Consider the following 6251-nt stretch of genomic DNA (forward strand, 5'->3'; position numbering starts at 1 on the left):
ATGGATGGACCTAGAGAGAATTATATTGTGACACATGTCAGGCACAGAAAGAGAAATATCACATGTTCTCACTTATTTGTGTGAGCTAAAAATAAATAAATACACAAAAAAACCGGAGGGGGGGGAGGGAAGAAGACAGAACAATTACAATTCCTTGAAGTTGATATGACAAGCAAACAGAAAGGACATTGTTGGGAGGGAGCGGGGAGACGGAGGAGGGAGGGAGGTTTCGGTAATGGGCCACAATAATCAACCACATTGTATACTGACAAAATAAAACAAAACAAAAATGAAAACAAAAACCAAGGCATTTCCAAGGCTCCTTTTTTTGAATTTTATCTGGAGCTACTTGTAAACCAGGATTATTAACTTGTTTGATTAAATGTAAATAAACTTGTGATAGCAGTTCTGGGTTGTCATGAGCATTGCCAATTTGTCTAGTTATAGCATCTTGAAGATGATTAATAAAATCTATATAAGGCTCAGTGGGTCCCTGTCTAACAGTAGCAAGAGATTTAGTGGGAGCATTCCTGGGACTGTGTGATGGCTCTAAATGTCCCATTTGTAACTGTTGTTTAACAAGTAAAGTAGCTTGATTTAATTTCTCCTGTTTAAGAGGCCACTGTTCCACCTAAACCGGAGGACCAGGGGTCCACTGTAATTTGAATGGTGGGACTGTGGCCATGGCCATCATGATAAATTTTGAAGATGTCCCAATATAAATATCTCATTGAGCAGGGAGGTCTCGGCCCTATAGGGTTTGAGGTAGATCTGGAACATAAGGCATAATGGAGGCAGCTTGTCCCTTGGGGCCAGTACACAGCAAAAGATTTTTACTTTGATAAGGGATTTTGTACCTGCCTAATCCAGTAAGTGTAACTGGTGAAGAAGTTACTTTCCACAATGGAGTCCAATCCTTTTTAGCAATTATGGTAAGATCAGCCTCTGAATCTGTAATTAATTTTTGTTCAACAGATAATGTCAACAGTGGCTGAGTCTTATCTAATCTTTGTATCAAAGATGCATCAGGGGAAGCAAGAGGTTGAAGTTTAGATTTTGTTTCAGGAATTTTGTTCTAAGCCTTTATGGCTGCATGAGTTGTTTGGTCAAGTAACATGTCCATACAAATTTGAAACTCATCTCGTAAATTTTCGAGTGAAATAGCATGTAAGGCTTCCCGATGTTCTTGTAGGCATAGAGTATATCGAGCAGGAGTTAAAACAGTTTTTCCAAGTGTTTTCCAATCCCAAGGGGTCATATTATACTCATTAGCAATTGATTCTAAGTATCCTTTAGTAAAAGTACTACGTAAGCCATTTTCTGTTATTCTCTTTTAAATCTTTCAAACAAGGAAAACGGGAAGTTTTCTTGTCTCGACTGAGTCCCAGTTCTTACAGTGGGAAAGACATGATGAGCATCAACTCCCGTGTTATGTCCTTCTTTAAGACAGGACTCCACCAAGGGAACAAATGAATTGTTTGCCTCTAAAGGTGGAGATGAGGGTAGAGGAGGAAGAGGAGGTGAGGATTGTTTTTCATCCTCTTTAATGTCATAAACACGTTTTTTTCCTTTTGTTAAGGTTCTGAATAATTTTTAAAGCAATTCAACAAAATTTCCAAACCACTATAATCAATAATAATTTAGTTAGATGACGGTTAGTTACTTTATAACCTACTGCCTTAAGGAGACATAGAAGGACTGAACTATGTTGAACTTCCCTCTTAGACAGTAAACTACCCATAATCGCAAGGATATGGAATTGAGAGAATAAGAAAGCAAAACTTCTGGGCAAAGCCCTAGCTAGACACCGCAGCAGGTGTGCAATTGCTTAATCGAAAGCCACCTCTGTGATCCCCTTTACTGGGGTGAGTCCCCCGTACCAGGATTTCCCTCTTGAAGGGATGAGTAGACATCCTGTTTCTTTTCCCCCCTTATGTCAGGCCCTTCCTTTTGTCGGGATGAGTGGTGGACGTCCTCTTTCTTTTCCTTTCCAAGGCTTGGCAGGTCTGTCTCTGATCCATGGACCCAGAATTCGTCATGTTGTGGTCACCATTTGTTGCTTTGCCTCCCACGGATTTGTCACTCTTTTTCCCCTGGGTGATGGAGCTGCCAAAGATTACTCAAAGCCCATCTCTTCTGAGCAGTGAGAAGCCCCGAAAAGGGGCTAATCTCCTGGAACCCTCAAGATAGAGGCATTCCTTCCATTTGGGAGATTAACCATGAATTGGGGTTCTCTTCCCACGTTTATTCTCTAGACCAGTAAGTTCCAGGAAGAGAACATAGGTGGGGTTTTTTCTAAGTACAGTTTAACAAGTTTAATAGAAGCTGGTAACATTCAGTAAGACAAGCAAGGTGACCTTCAATAATGCAATTTTCAACAAAAGCTTGATTTTAGCAAACATTCTCTTCTTACAGCATTTTCCCAGTATCTTTACATATCAATCAGTAACCTGTCTGTATTTGAGCCAGCAACCTTGCTGTGTTACAATTCTTTATCTTACAATAGAGACTATAGCCTGGGGAAAATTTCCTGTCCTTTTCAAGGTCAATATTTGAAACTGCAAGGTTTTGGAAAACCAGGCCCTGTGAAGTACATTTGCTTTATGCATACTCCACAGGGTCTTGGAATGGGCAGTGCCCCAGGCCTGTTGCATCTGGCCATAAACAGCCTTGCCCAGAGCTCCTCAGAAGGAAGCCAGAAAAAAGTCGGGTTTGGTACACATCCTGAGGTTTTCACAAGTGGGAACCAGCATGAGCAATACCCACTGCTTTCTCAATAGGCTGAGGGCAGCCCAGGAGTTGCTCTACATCTCCATGTCCACTCTAGCAGCCAGATCCCCAGTGCCCTGCACCCACCGTGGACGAGGGGCACATGCAGCTGTGGAGGAGTTGGGCTTCCAGGTGCCCAAGGAACTCAGAGCAAACCCAAGGTTTAGCCCTCAGGAGTTGGAGGGTGGGGAGCCTGGGGGCCTCCTGAGGGTTCATCTCTCCACAGTGATTCTGAATTTCTGTTCTCATGTATATAGGATACTGAAAGAAAGTGAGCCAAGATGAGTTCAAGCTTTATTAAAGAAAGAAACTTGCTGGGCTGTGCTCAGAGTGTCAGGCAGCCCAGGGCTACTCTGAAAATGGTGGGCAGCACCAAGCGTGGGGGTGGTAGAGCTTATATTGCTGTGTTGGCGCCAAGAGCTGGGTGATACCATCAAGGAGGGTCATTATGCTAATATGGATGGGGGTGGAGAACTGCATCCTGTCCTTGCAGAAGCAAAAGGGGTTTCTGTTTAAGTCAGGATGCTTCTCGTAAAGACAAGAGTGTAGGGGCTTGATGTTGGAGTGGAAGAGGAAGCTGGCAGCTATTTCGTGCTGGTGCTTATTGTGTGCACAATGGCGCCAGCCACATCCAAAATCCATCAGATACTTCTGTCTATTACCTGCTGATGTGCCCTAGCAGGGTATCTAAGCTGGCCACATGGTGACTGCTCTAACAATGCATACACATTCTGCACATTAGAGCTCCAGTATTTTGAAATACTTAACATGAAAAAGCATGATGATTTGAAATCCTTTTTCATTAATACAGTAATTTTCAACATTACCATTTGCCAATGAAAGGAAAACAAAAGCTAGTGGACTATTTCCATATAATTTCAACTATTGCAAAATTCTGAATGACTTCAGAAAAGGTTTTACACTTTCTATCACCCACTTCTGTGATTGGTTTTCTTTGATGGTGACAATCAGTCATTTTAAGAATCAGTACTAAAGCTCTTGATCAGGATGTGCTTGGCCATTTTTCAAGCACAAAATCTAATATAGAAATTGTGTTCACAGAAGTAAGTTGTGTTTGGGAAGTTTTATATAAAATTAGTATATATATAAAGGTTCCCTATTACTGTATATTTTATTTTCCTTATAATTGCATAGTGAAGAGACAGTGTAATGAATTTTCTTGCATTAGCCCTATCTAGATACCTCCAAACCCCCTTCAGTTTGCCCTGGTGTGTTATTCAAATATTAGCACTTTCTACATGTGCTGTGATGTGAGAAATGTTGGAAGTGGTTCATTGAGCTACTTCTTCCAGGAAGCCTTCCAGGAACATCCCAAACTGTTATCAATGCACATTCACATCTTTATAATTACTCTCATCATATGTTTCTGCTGGTTTGTTTTCTTCCTGTTCCATTCCCCTATCCCTACTCTCATTGGATTATGACTCCTGTGAGGGCAGGGACCTTATCAGTTATTTTCTGAATACCAGGAGTGTCCTATCGCCTCTGGTTCCCTGACTCTGTCTGTCTGAGGATGTTCTCTGACTCCAAGTTCCCTCTAGCTGGTCTCTCTAAATAGGGCTCAGACCACTTCATTCCTGGTACACCAGGGTTAAGGTTTCTCTCTGCTGTGTCCAGCCTCCAAACCTATTGTATCAATCAAAGTCCTTGATGGCAACAGAAGCTGCCTGGATGATGAAGCATAAAAATAATTTATTAAAAAAATATAGGGTAGTTCACAGAGTTGTTGGGAGGGCAAGAGACCATGCTGGGGTCTAAGCTTCCAGTACTAACTCCCAAACACAAACGGGTCCATTGAGGGTGCTGCCACCAGGACCAGATGCCACTTCTAGGCTGGCAACTTGTTGTTGCTGCCTTTTTTGCAGTCCCTGAGGGAGTGCACTCTGCTCCTGGCCTCTGACGGGCACCAGCTATTCAAAGTTGGGCCTGGGAGCATTTGATCAGTGGAACCAGATCGAATGCCTGGGAAGCTGGCAGGGCTCTCAGCTGCACAGGGAGCGGGTGGGGTATGGTCTTTCTCCCCACCATTCTTCTAAGGTGGAGAATTCCCCAAACATTGAAAGAGGGCCAAAGGCTGGGTGGCCTCAAGGAGTGTTAAGTGCCCACTCTCCAGGTCCTAGCCAGGATGGCCTGGGGCGAAGGTGGTACAGGATCAAGCTGATGGCACAGGGTAGGAGAACAGTGACACGTGGAGATCCTCTTGTCCAGTCAGACATGTTATCACTAGCTACGGATGATGTCAAGAATCAAGGGTGGGGAGGGCAGGGAAGAGGATTCATGTGCAATATTTCAAGGGGGAGCAGGCTTTATCATTTAAGAGGTTAGGGCTAGACTGGCATTTCCAAACCTAACGGGGAGACAGAACATGGGGTTTAAAATAGTTCAATAAACAGAATTTTATGTAGCATTTTAGAGTTTCTAAAATGATTCTATGAGCATTATATTACACTCGAGTGACTCTTTAAATAAACGTTTGTTGAGCTATTTACGGAGTGATGGGGAGGCAGTTCTCCTTCCCTGTCTTTAGGTTTCTAACAGCTTAAAAGTGGGTGAAGAAATATGGAAAACAATTGCAATTAATTAAAAAAAGGTTTATAATAGTAGTAGCACAAAGCAGGGAGTAATGAGATATGTTTGGGACAACAAATGTCAAGGAGAAATTTCTTGAGTCGGGTCTTGCATGAATAGGAATTTGCTAGGTGTACATGTTAGGTAAGAGGTGTGCATGGGAAATTTCCAGCAGAACAGCCTGTGAAAAGGCATAGAGATACAAAAAGCCTGCCTGGGGTGGGGAGATTTGTGGGAAATGAGCTTAGAAGGGCAGGCAGAGGCTGGACTACAGAGAAATACACTGATTCCCGTGCTTGAATCACTCCTTAGCAGAAGAACAATGTCTCTGAGGAATAAGTACTGCTTATTCCTCAGATCAGAGGGGTGGTGGGAGGGAAGACTGGGTTCCCATCATTTCCTGGACAGCTCATGTTATTGATGAAATGTTGGCTGGGGCAGGGAGGTTGTGGCTTCTCACTTAGAGGCAGAGCTTTTGAAGGTTCTTGTCTGGAGAACATGGAGGTGGTAATGTGTGTGAGAGGCGGAGAGACCAGAGAGCCATTAGCTGGAACAGCTTGTGCTTTTACATCAGCCTTCTGCTGCTCTAGTTACGGAGGACAGCAGGGAGATGAAGCAGTGGAAGCCCCTGTGTGTAGCCTGGGCAGGGGGCAGACAGCGGCATCTCAGCACCAAAGGGGTGGGAGAGCTTTGCTTTCACAGTTTCCTGCTTCTGGCTCCTTGGTTGACTCTAGCTCTGGATCTTGTTTCTCAAGCTGGTGGATCTGCTGGAATCCCTAACCAGGTCTCTCCTAAATGACGTCCAGAGCATGAGACTCCAGGGTGTTTCTGGGAGACATGTCATAGTATCTCTTGGCAAAAAGTTTTTCCTGATGTCTAGTCCTGGTCCTTCT

Source organism: Galeopterus variegatus, unplaced genomic scaffold (genome assembly GCF_000696425.1).
Source record: "Galeopterus variegatus unplaced genomic scaffold, G_variegatus-3.0.2 Scaffold2835, whole genome shotgun sequence".
Lineage (NCBI taxonomy): Eukaryota > Metazoa > Chordata > Mammalia > Dermoptera > Cynocephalidae > Galeopterus > Galeopterus variegatus.